Genomic DNA, 13,725 nt, shown 5'->3' with positions numbered 1-13,725 from the left:
CAGTGTGAGGTCTGATTACACATCTCTCCAGGGACAGTACATAACACTGGCTGCAGAGAGCACAGAGCACAGCAGTGTGAGGTCTGATTACACATCTCTCCAGGGACAATACATAACACTGGCTGCAGAGAGCACAGAGCACAGCAGTGTGAGGTCTGATTACACATCTCTCCAGGGACAGTACATAACACTGGCTGCAGAGAGCACAGAGCACAGCAGTGTGAGGTATGATTACACATCTCTCCAGGGACAATACATAACACTGGCTGCAGAGAGCACAGAGCACAGAGCACAGCAGTGTGAGGTCTGATTACACATCTCTCCAGGAACAGTACATAACACTGGCTGCAGAGAGGACAGAGCACAGCAGTGTGAGGTCTGATTACACATCTCTCCAGGGACAATACATAACACTGGCTGAAGAGAGTACAGAGCACAGCAGTGTGAAGTCTGATTACACATCTCTCCAGGGACAACACATAACACTGGCTGCAGAGAGCACAGAGCACAGCAGTGTGAGGTCTGATTACACATCTCTCCAGAGACAATACATAACACTGGCTGCAGGGAGCACAGAGCACAGCAGTGTGAGGTCTGATTACACATCTCTCCAGGGACAATACATAACACTGGCTGCAGAGAGCACAGAGCACAGCAGTGTGAGGTCTGATTACACATCTCTCCAGGGACAATACATAACACTGGCTGCAGAGAGCACAGAGCACAGCAGTGTGAGGTCTGATTACACATCTCTCCAGGGACAATACATAACACTGGCTGCAGAGAGCACAGAGCACAGGAGTGTGAGGTCTGATTACACATCTCTCCAGGGACAGTACATAACACTGGCTGCAGAGAGCACAGAGCACAGCAGTGTGAGGTCTGATTACACATCTCTCCAGGGACAATACATAACACTGGCTGCAGAGAGCACAGAGCACAGCAGTGTGAGGTCTGATTACAAATCTCTCCAGGGACAATACATAACACTGGCTGCAGAGAGCAGAGAGCACAGAGCACAGCAGTGTGAGGTCTGATTACACATCTCTCCAGGGACAGTACATAACACTGGCTGCAGAGAGCACAGAGCACAGCAGTGTGAGGTCTGATTACACATCTCTCCAGGGACCATACATAACACTGGCTGCAGAGAGCACAGAGCACAGCAGTGTGAGGTCTGATTACACATCTCTCCAGGGAGAATACATAACACTGGCTGCAGAGAACACAGAGCACAGCAGTGTGAGGTCTGATTACACATCTCTCCAGGGACAATACATAGCACTGGCTGCAGAGAGCACAGAGCACAGGAGTGTGAGGTCTGATTACACATCTCTCCAGGGACAGTACATAACACTGGCTGCAGAGAGCACAGAGCACAGCAGTGTGAGGTCTGATTACACATCTCTCCAGGGACAATACATAACACTGGCTGCAGAGAGCACAGAGCACAGCAGTGTGAGGTCTGATTACACATCTCTCCAGGGACAATACATAACACTGGCTGCAGAGAGCACAGAGCACAGCAGTGTGAGGTCTGATTACACATCTCTCCAGGGACAATACATAACACTGGCTGCAGAGAGCACAGAGCACAGCAGTGTGAGGTCTGATTACACATCTCTCCAGGGAGAATACATAACACTGGCTGCAGAGAACACAGAGCACAGCAGTGTGAGGTCTGATTACACATCTCTCCAGGGACAATACATAGCACTGGCTGCAGAGAGCACAGAGCACAGCAGTGTGAGGTCTGATTACACATCTCTCCAGGGACAATACATAACACTGGCTGCAGAGAGCACAGAGCACAGCAGTGTGAGGTCTGATTACACATCTCTCCAGGGATAATACATAACACTGGCTGCAGAGAGCACAGAGCACAGCAGTGTAAGGTCTGACTACACATCTCTCCAGGACAATACATAACACTGGCTGCACAGAGCACAGAGCACAGCAGTGTGAGGTCTGATTACACATCTCTCCAGGGACAATACATAACACTGGCTGCAGAGAGCACAGAGCACAGCAGTGTGAGGTCTGATTACACATCTCCCCAGGGACAATACATAACACTGGCTGCAGAGAGCACAGAGCACAGCAGTGTGAGGTCTGATTACACATCTCTTCAGGGACAATACATTACACTGGCTGCAGAGAGCACAGAGCACAGCAGTGTGAGGTCTGATTACACATCTCTCCAGGAACAATACATAACACTGGCTGCAGAGAGGACAGAGCACAGCAGTGTGAGGTCTGATTACACATCTCTCCAGGGACAATACATAACACTGGCTGAAGAGAGTACAGAGCACAGCAGTGTGAGGTCTGATTACACATCTCTCCAGGGACAACACATAACACTGGCTGCAGAGAGCACAGAGCACAGCAGTGTGAGGTCTGATTACACATCTCTCCAGGGACAATACATAACAATGGCTGCAGAGAGCACAGAGCACAGCAGTGTGAGGTCTGATTACACATCTCTCCAGGGACAGTACATAACACTGGCTGCAGAGAGCACAGAGCACAGCAGTGTGAGGTCTGATCACACATCTCTCCAGGGACAATACATAACACTGGCTGCAGAGAGCACAGAGCACAGCAGTGTGAGGTCTGATTACACATCTCTCCAGGGACAATACATAACACTGGCTGCAGAGAGCAGAGAGCACAGAGCACAGCAGTGTGAGGTCTGATTACACATCTCTCCAGGGACAGTACATAACACTGGCTGCAGAGAGCACAGAGCACAGCAGTGTGAGGTCTGATTACACATCTCTCCAGGGACCATACATAACACTGGCTGCAGAGAGCACAGAGCACAGCAGTGTGAGGTCTGATTACACATCTCTCCAGGGATAATACATAACACTGGCTGCAGAGAGCACAGAGCACAGCAGTGTGAGGTCTGATTACACATCTCTCCAGGGACAATACATAACACTGGCTGCAGAGAGCACAGAGCACAGCAGTGTGAGGTCTGATTACACATCTCTCCAGGGACAATACATAACACTGGCTGCAGAGAGCACAGAGCACAGCAGTGTGAGGTCTGATTACACATCTCTCCAGGGACGATACATGACACTGGCTGCAGAGAGCACAGAGCACAGCAGTGTGAGGTCTGATTACACATCTCTCCAGGGACAATACATAACACTGGCTGCAGAGAGCACAGAGCACAGCAGTGTGAGGTCTGATTACACATCTCTCCAGGGACAGTACATAACACTGGCTGCAGAGATCACAGAGCACAGCAGTGTGAGGTTTGATTACACATCTCTCCAGGGACAATACATAACACTGGCTGCAGAGAGCACAGAGCACAGCAGTGTGAGGTCTGATTACACATCTCTCCAGGGACAATACATAACACTGGCTGCAGAGAGCACAGAGCACAGCAGTGTGAGATCTGATTACACATCTCTCCAGGGACAATACATAGCACTGGCTGCAGAGAGCACAGAGCACAGCAGTGTGACGCCTGATTACACATCTCTCCAGGGACAGTACATAACACTGGCTGCAGAGAGCACAGAGCACAGCAGTGTGAGGTCTGATTATACATCTCTCCAGGGACAGTACATAACACTGGCTGCAGAGAGCACAGAGAACAGCAGTGTGAGGTCTGATTATACATGTATCCAGGGACAATACATAACACTGGCTGCAGAGAGCACAGAGCACAGCAGTGTGAGGTCTGATTACACATCTCACCAGGGACAATACATAACACTGGCTGCAGAGAGCACAGAGCACAGCAGTGTGAGGTCTGATTACACATCTCACCAGGGACAATACATAACACTGGCTGCACAGAGCACAGAGCACAGCAGTGTGAGGTCTGATTACACATCTCTCCAGGGACAGTACATAACACTGGCTGCAGAGAGCACAGCAGTGTGAGGTCTGGTTACACATCTCTCCAGGGACAGTACATAACACTGGCTGCAGAGAGCACAGAGCACAGCAGTGTGAGGTCTGATTACACATCTCTCCAGGGACAGCACATAACACTGGCTGCAGAGAGCACAGAGCACAGCAGTGTGAGGTCTGATTACACATCTCTCCAGGAACAATACATAACACTGGCTGCAGAGAGCACAGAGCACAGCAGTGTGAGGTCTGATTACACATCTCTCCAGGGACAATACATAACACTGGCTGCAGAGAGCACAGAGCACAGCAGTGTGAGGCCTGATTACACATCTCTCCAGGGACAATACATAACACTGGCTGCAGAGAGCATAGAGCACAGCAGTGTGAGGTCTGATTACACATCTCTCCAGGGACAGTACATAACACTGGCTGCAGAGAGCACAGAGCACAGCAGTGTGAGGTCTGATTACACATCTCTCCAGGGACAATACATAACACTGGCTGCAGAGAGGACAGAGCACAGCAGTGTGAGGTCTGATTACACATCTCTCCAGGGACAATACATAACACTGGCTCCAGAGAGCACAGAGCACAGCAGTGTGAGGTCTGATTACACATCTCTCCAGGGACAATACATAACACTCGCTGCAGAGAGCACAGAGCACAGCAGTGTGAGGTCTGATCACACATCTCTCCAGGGACAATACATAACACTGGCTGCAGAGAGCACAGTGCACAGCAGTGTGAGGTGTGATTACACATCTCTCCATGTACAATACATAACACTGGCTGCCGAGAGCACAGAGCACAGCAGTGTGAGGTCTGATTACACATCTCTCCAGGGACAGTACATAACACTGGCTGCAGAGAGCACAGAGCACAGCAGTGTGAGGTCTGATTACACATCTCTCCAGGGACAGTACATAACACTGGCTGCAGAGAGCACAGAGCACAGCAGTGTGAGGTCTGATTACACATCTCTCCAGGGACAATACATAACACTGGCTGCAGAGAGCACAGAGCACAGCAGTGTGAGGTCTGATTACACATCTCTCCAGGGACAATACATAACACTGGCTGCAGAGAGCACAGAGCACAGCAGTGTGAGGTCTGATTACACATCTCTCCAGGGACAATACATAACACTGGCTGCAGAGAGCACAGAGCACAGCAGTGTGAGGTCTGATTACACATCTCTCCAGGGACAATACATAGCACTGGCTGCAGAGAGCACAGAGCACAGCAGTGTGAGGTATGATTACACATCTCTCCAGGGACAATACATAACACTGGCTGCAGAGAGCACAGAGCACAGCAGTGTAAGGGCTGATTACACATCTCTCCAGGGATAATACATAACACTGGCTGCAGAGAGCACAGAGCACAGCAGTGTGAGGTCTGATTACACATCTCTCCAGGAACAATACATAACACTGGCTGCAGAGAGCACAGAGCACAGCAGTGTGAGGTCTGATTACACATCTCTCCAGGGGCAATACATAACACTGGCTGCAGAGAGTACAGAGCACAGCAGTGTGAGGTATGATTACACATCTCTCCAGGGACAATACATAACACTGGCTGCAGAGAGCACAGAGCACAGCAGTGTGAGGTCTGATTACACATCTCTCCAGGGGCAATACATAACACTGGCTGCAGAGAGCACAGAGCACAGCAGTGTGAGGTATGATTACACATCTCTCCAGGGACAATACATAACACTGGCTGCAGAGAGCACAGAGCACAGCAGTGTGAGGTCTGATTACACATCTCTCCAGGGACAATACATAACACTGGCTGCAGAGAGCACAGAGCACAGCAGTGTGAGGTCTGATTACACATCTCTCCAGGGACAATACATAACACTGGCTGCAGAGAGCACAGAGCACAGCAGTGTGAGGTCTGATTACACATCTCTCCAGGGACAATACATAACACTGGCTGCAGAGAGCACAGAGCACAGCAGTGTGAGGTCTGATTACACATCTCTCCAGGGACAATACATAGCACTGGCTGCAGAGAGCACAGAGCACAGCAGTGTGAGGTCTGATTACACATCTCTCCAGGGACAAGACGTAACACTGGCTGCAGAGAGCACAGAGTACAGCAGTGTGAGGTCTGATTACACATCTCTCCAGGGACAATACATAACACTGGCTGCAGAGAGCACAGAGCACAGCAGTGTGAGGTCTGATTACACATCTCTCCAGGGACAATGCATAACACTGGCTGCAGAGAGCACAGAGCACAGCAGTGTGAGGTCTGATTACACATCTGTCCAGGGACAGTACATAACACTGGCTGCAGAGAGCACAGAGCACAGCAGTGTGAGGTCTGATTACACATCTCCCCAGGGACAGTACATAACACTGGCTGCAGAGAGCACAGAGCACAGCAGTGTGAGGTCTGATTACACATCTCTCCAGGGACAATACATAACACTGGCTGCAGAGAGCACAGAGCACAGCAGTGTGAGGTCTGATTACACATCTCTCCAGGGACAATACATAACACTGGCTGCAGAGAGCACAGAGCACAGCAGTGTGAGGTCTGATTACACATCTCTCCAGGGACAATACATAACACTGGCTGCAGAGAGCACAGAACACAGCAGTGTGAGGTCTGATTACACATCTCTCCAGGGACAATACATAACACTGGCTGCAGAGGGCACAGAGCACAGCAGTGTGAGGTCTGATTACACATCTCTCCAGGGACAATACATAACACTGGCTGCAGAGAGCACAGGGCACAGCAGTGTGAGGTCTGATAACACATCTCTCCAGGGACAATACATAACACTGGCTGCCGAGAGCACAGAGCACAGCAGTGTGAGGTCTGATTACACATCTCTCCAGGGACAATACATAACACTGGCTGCAGAGAGCACAGAGCACAGCAGTGTGAGGTCTGATTACACATCTCTCCAGGGACAATACATAACACTGGCTGCAGAGAGCACAGAGCACAGCAGTGTGAGGTCTGATTACACATCTCTCCAGGGACAATACATAACACTGGCTGCAGAGAGCACAGAGCACATCAGTGTGAGGTCTGATTACACATCTCTCCAGGGACAATACATAACACTGGCTGCAGGGAGCACAGAGCACAGCAGTGTGAGGTCTGATTACACATCTCTCCAGGGACAATACATAACACTGGCTGCAGAGAGCACAGAGCACAGCAGTGTGAGGTCTGATTACACATCTCTCCAGGGACAGTACATAACACTGGCTGCAGAGAGCACAGAGCACAGCAGTGTGAGGTCTAATTACACATCTCTCCAGGGACAATACATAACACTGGCTGCAGAGAGCACAGAACACAGCAGTGTGAGGTCTGATTACACATCTCTCCAGGGACAATACAAAACACTGGCTGCAGAGAGCACAGAGCACAGCAGTGTGAGGTCTGATTACACATCTCTCCAGGGACAATACATAACACTGGCTGCAGAGAGCACAGAGCACAGCAGTGTGAGGTCTGATTACACATCTCTCCAGGGACAATACATAACACTGGCTGCAGAGAGCACAGAGCACAGCAGTGTGAGGTCTGATTACACATCTCTCCAGGACCATACATAACACTGGCTGCAGAGAGCACAGAGCACAGCAGTGTGAGGTCTGATTACACATCTCTCCAGGGACAATACATAACACTGGCTGCAGAGAGCACAGAGCACAGCAGTGTGAGGTCTGATTACACATCTCTCCAGGACCATACATAACACTGGCTGCAGAGAGCACAGAGCACAGCAGTGTGAGGTCTGATTACACATCTCTCCAGGGACAATACATAACACTGGCTGCAGAGAGAACAGAGCACAGCAGTGTGAGGTCTGATTACACATCTCTCCAGGGACAATACATAACACTGGCTGCAGAGAGCACAGGGCACAGCAGTGTGAGGTCTGATTACACATCTCTCCAGGGACAATACATAACACTGGCTGCCGAGAGCACAGAGCACAGCAGTGTGAGGTCTGATTACACATCTCTCCAGGGACAATACATAACACTGGCTGCAGAGAGCACAGAGCACAGCAGTGTGAGGTCTGATTACACATCTCTCCAGGGACAATACATAACACTGGCTGCAGAGAGCACAGAGCACAGCAGTGTGAGGTCTGATTACACATCTCTCCAGGGACAATACATAACACTGGCTGCAGAGAGCACAGAGCACATCAGTGTGAGGTCTGATTACACATCTCTCCAGGGACAATACATAACACTGGCTGCAGGGAGCACAGAGCACAGCAGTGTGAGGTCTGATTACACATCTCTCCAGGGACAATACATAACACTGGCTGCAGAGAGCACAGAGCACAGCAGTGTGAGGTCTGATTACACATCTCTCCAGGGACAGTACATAACACTGGCTGCAGAGAGCACAGAGCACAGCAGTGTGAGGTCTGATTACACATCTCTCCAGGGACAATACATAACACTGGCTGCAGAGAGCACAGAGCACAGCAGTGTGAGGACTGATTACACATCTCTCCAGGGACAATACATAACACAGGCTGCAGAGAGCACAGAGCACAGCAGTGTGAGGTCTGATTACACATCTCTCCAGGGACAATACATAACACTGGCTGCAGAGAGCACAGAGCACAGCAGTGTGAGGACTGATTACACATCTCTCCAGGGACAATACATAACACAGGCTGCAGAGAGCACAGAGCACAGCAGTGTGAGGACTGATTACACATCTCTCCAGGGACAGTACATAACACTGGCTGCAGAGAGCACAGAGCACAGCAGTGTGAGGTCTAATTACACATCTCTCCAGGGACAATACATAACACTGGCTGCAGAGAGCACAGAGCACAGCAGTGTGAGGTCTGATTACACATCTCTCCAGGGACAATACATAACACTGGCTGCAGAGAGCACAGAGCACAGCAGTGTGAGGTCTGATTACACATCTCTCCAGGGACAATACATAACACTGGCTGCAGAGAGCACAGAGCACAGCAGTGTGAGGTCTGATTACACATCTCTTCAGGGACAATAGATAACACTGGCTGCAGAGAGCACAGAGCACAGCAGTGTGAGGTCTGATTACACATCTCTCCAGGGACAATACATAACACTGGCTGCAGAGAGCACAGAGCACAGCAGTGTGAGATCTGATTACACATCTCTCCAGGGACAATACATAACACTGGCTGCAGAGAGTACAGGGCACAGCAGTGTGAGGTCTGATTACACATCTCTCCAGGGACAATACATAACACTGGCTGCAGAGAGCACAGAGCACAGCAGTGTGAGATCTGATTACACATCTCTCCAGGGACAATACATAACACTGGCTGCAGGGAGCACAGAGCACAGCAGTGTGAGGTCTGATTACACATCTCTCCAGGGACAATACATAACACTGGCTACAGAGAGCACAGAGCACAGCAGTGTGAGGTCTGATTACACATCTCTCCAGGGACAATACATAACACTGGCTGCAGAGAGCACAGAGCACAGCAGTGTGAGGTCTGATTACACATCTCTCCAGGGACAGTACATAACACTGGCTGCAGAGAGCACAGAGCACAGCAGTGTGAGGTCTGATTACACATCTCTCCAGGGACAGTACATAACACTGGCTGCAGAGAGCACAGAGCACAGCAGTGTGAGGTGTGATCACACATCTCTCCAGGGACAATACATAACACTGGCTGCAGAGAGCACAGAGCACAGCAGTGTGAGGTCTGATTACACATCTCTCCAGGGACAATACATAACACTGGCTGCAGAGAGCACAGAGCACAGCAGTGTGAGGTCTGATTACACATCTCTCCAGGGATAATACATAACACTGGCTGCAGAGAGCACAGAGCACAGCAGTGTGAGGTCTGATTACACATCTCTCCAGGGACAATACATAACACTGGCTGCAGAGAGCACAGAGCACAGCAGTGTGAGGTCTGATTACACATCTCTCCAGGGACAATACATAACACTGGCTGCAGAGAGCACAGAGCACAGCAGTGTGAGGTCTGATTACACCTCTCTCCAGGGACAATACATAACACTGGCTGCAGAGAGCACAGAGCACAGCAGTGTGATGTCTGATTACACATCTCTCCAGGGACAATACATAACACTGGCTGCAGAGAGCACAGAGCACAGCAGTGTGAGGTCTGATTACACATCTCTCCAGGGACAATACATAACACTGGCTGCAGAGAGCACAGAGCACAGCAGTGTGAGGTCTGATTACACATCTCTCCAGGGACAATACAAAACACTGGCTGCAGAGAGCACAGAGCACAGCAGTGTGAGGTCTGATTACACATCTCTCCAGGGACAATACATAACACTGGCTGCAGAGAGCACAGAGCACAGCAGTGTGAGATCTGATTACACATCTCTCCAGGGACAATACATAACACTGGCTGCAGGGAGCACAGAGCACAGCAGTGTGAGGTCTGATTACACATCTCTCCAGGGACAGTACATAACACTGGCTGCAGAGAGCACAGAGCACAGCAGTGTGAGGTCTGATTACACATCTCTCCAGGGACAGTACATAACACTGGCTGCAGAGAGCACAGAGCACAGCAGTGTGAGGTGTGATCACACATCTCTCCAGGGACAATACATAACACTGGCTGCAGAGAGCACAGAGCACAGCAGTGTGAGGTCTGATTACACATCTCTCCAGGGACAATACATAACACTGGCTGCAGAGAGCACAGAGCACAGCAGTGTGAGGTCTGATTACACATCTCTCCAGGGATAATACATAACACTGGCTGCAGAGAGCACAGAGCACAGCAGTGTGATGTCTGATTACACATCTCTCCAGGGACAATACATAACACTGGCTGCAGAGAGCACAGAGCACAGCAGTGTGAGGTCTGATTACACATCTCTCCAGGGACAATACATAACACTGGCTGCAGAGAGCACAGAGCACAGCAGTGTGAGGTCTGATTACACATCTCTCCAGGGACAATACAAAACACTGGCTGCAGAGAGCACAGAGCACAGCAGTGTGAGGTCTGATTACACATCTCTCCAGGGACAATACATAACACTGGCTGCAGAGAGCACAGAGCACAGCAGTGTGAGGTCTGATTACACATCTCTCTAGGGACAATACATAACACTGGCTGCAGAGAGCACAGAGCACAGCAGTGTGAGGTCTGATTACACATCTCTCTAGGGACAATACATAACACTGGCTGCAGAGAGGACAGTGATCCTGCTGGTTACTAATCCTGCTGATTACTGATCCTGCTGGTTATTGATCCTGCTGGTTACTGATCCTGCTGGTTACTGATCCTGCTGGTTACTAATCCTGCTGGTTACTGATCCTGCTGGTTACTAATCCTGCTGGTTACTGATCCTGCTGGTTACTGATCCTGCTGGTTACTAATCCTACTGGTTACTGATCCTGCTGGTTACTAATCCTGCTGATTACTGATCCTGCTGGTTATTGATCCTGCTGATTACTGATCCTGCTAATTACTGATCCTGCTGGTTACTGATCCTGTTGGTTACTGATCCTGCTGATTACTGATCCTGCTGGTTACTGATCCTACTGGTTACTGATCCTGCTGGTTACTAATCCTGCTGATTACTGATCCTGCTGGTTATTGATCCTGCTGATTACTGATCCTGCTGATTACTGATCCTGCTGATTACTGATCCTGCTGGTTATTGATCCTGCTGATTACTGATCATGACAGATACTGAACCTGCTGGTTACTGATCCTGCTGTTTACTGATCCTGCTGGTTACTAATCCTGCTGGTTATTGATCCTGCTGATTACTGATCCTGCTGGTTACTGATCCTGCTGGTTACTAATCCTGCTGGTTACTGATCCTGCTGGTTACTGATCCTGCTGGTTATTGATCCTGCTGATTACTAATCCTGCTGGTTACTAATCCTGCTGGTTACTGATCCTGCTGATTACTGATCCTGCTGGTTACTGATCCTGCTGGTTACTAATCCTGCTGGTTACTGATCCTGGTGGTTACTAATCCTGCTGGTTATTGATCCTGCTGGTTACTAATCCTGCGGATTACTGATCCTGCTGGTTACTGATCCTGCGGATTACTGATCCTGCTGGTTATTGATCCTGCTGGTTACTGATCCTGCTGGTTACTAATCCTGGTGGTTACTGATCCTGCTGATTACTGATCCTGCTGGTTACTGATCCTGCTGGTTACTAATCCTGCTGGTTACTGATCCTGGTGGTTACTAATCCTGCTGGTTATTGATCCTGCTGGTTACTAATCCTGCTGATTACTGATCCTGCTGATTACTGATCATGACAGATACTGAACCTGCTGGTTACTGATCCTGCTGGTTACTGATCCTGCTGATTACTAATCCTGCTGGTTACTGATCCTGCTGATTACTGATCCTGCTGGTTACTGATCCTGCTGGTTACTAATCCTGCTGGTTACTGATCCTGCTGGTTACTGATCCTGCTGGTTACTGATCCTGCTGGTTACTAATCCTACTGGTTACTGATCCTGCTGGTTACTGATCCTGCTGATTACTGATCCTGCTGGTTACTGATCCTACTGGTTACTGATCCTGCTGGTTACTGATCCTGCTGATTACTGATCCTGCTGGTTATTGATCCTGCTGGTTACTGATCCTGCTGATTACTGATCCTGCTGGTTACTGATCCTGCTGGTTACTAATCCTGCTGATTACTGATCCTGCTGGTTATTGATCCTGCTGATTACTGATCCTGACAGATACTGAACCTGCTGGTTACTGATCCTGCTGGTTACTGATCCTGCTGGTTACTGATCCTGCTGATTACTGATCCTGCTGGTTACTGATCCTGCTGGTTACTAATCCTGCTGGTTACTGATCCTGCTGATTACTGATCCTGCTGGTTACTGATCCTGCTGGTTACTAATCCTGCTGGTTACTGATCCTGCTGGTTACTGATCCTGCTGGTTACTGATCCTACTGGTTACTGATCCTGCTGGTTACTGATCCTGCTGATTACTGATCCTGCTGGTTACTGATCCTACTGGTTACTGATCCTGCTGGTTACTGATCCTGCTGATTACTGATCCTGCTGGTTATTGATCCTGCTGGTTACTGATCCTGCTGATTACTGATCCTGCTGGTTACTGATCCTGCTGGTTACTAATCCTGCTGATTACTGATCCTGCTGGTTATTGATCCTGCTGATTACTGATCCTGACAGATACTGAACCTGCTGGTTACTGATCCTGCTGGTTACTGATCCTGCTGGTTACTGATCCTGCTGATTACTGATCCTGCTGGTTACTGATCCTACTGATTACTGATCCTGCTGGTTACTGATCCTGCTGATTACTGATCCTGCTGGTTACTGATCCTGGTGATTACTGAATCTGCTGGTTACTGATCCTGCTGGTTACTGATCCTGCTGTTTACTAATCCTACTGGTTACTGATCCTGCTGGTTACTGATCCTGCTGATTACTGATCCTGCTGGTTACTGATCCTACTGGTTACTGATCCTGCTGGTTACTGATCCTGCTGATTACTGATCCTGCTGGTTATTGATCCTGCTGGTTACTGATCCTGCTGATTACTGATCCTGCTGGTTACTGATCCTGCTGGTTACTAATCCTGCTGATTACTGATCCTGCTGGTTACTGATCCTGCTGGTTACTGATCCTGCTGGTTACTGATCCTGCTGGTTACTGATCCTGCTGATTACTGATCCTGCTGGTTACTGATCCTACTGATTACTGATCCTGCTGGTTACTGATCCTTCTGGTTACTGATCCTGCTGGTTACTGATCCTGACAGATACTGAACTTGCTGATTACTGATCCTGCTGTTTATTGATCTTGCTAGATGATGGTACTTC

General features: G+C 49.3%; 1 protein-coding gene across 3 annotated transcripts in view; it reads right to left on the bottom strand.

Moving 5' to 3' along the window:
- LOC140133898 (tubby protein homolog) overlaps positions 1-13,725 on the bottom strand; it is a 162,390-nt gene that overhangs the window by 56,944 nt on the left and 91,721 nt on the right. The window lies entirely within an intron of this gene.

The sequence above is a fragment of the Engystomops pustulosus genome, chromosome 5 (assembly GCF_040894005.1).
Source record: "Engystomops pustulosus chromosome 5, aEngPut4.maternal, whole genome shotgun sequence".
NCBI classification, from domain to species: domain Eukaryota; kingdom Metazoa; phylum Chordata; class Amphibia; order Anura; family Leptodactylidae; genus Engystomops; species Engystomops pustulosus.
The sequence above is the reverse complement of the archived record's forward strand: the minus strand, read 5'-3'. Positions and strand labels throughout refer to the sequence as shown.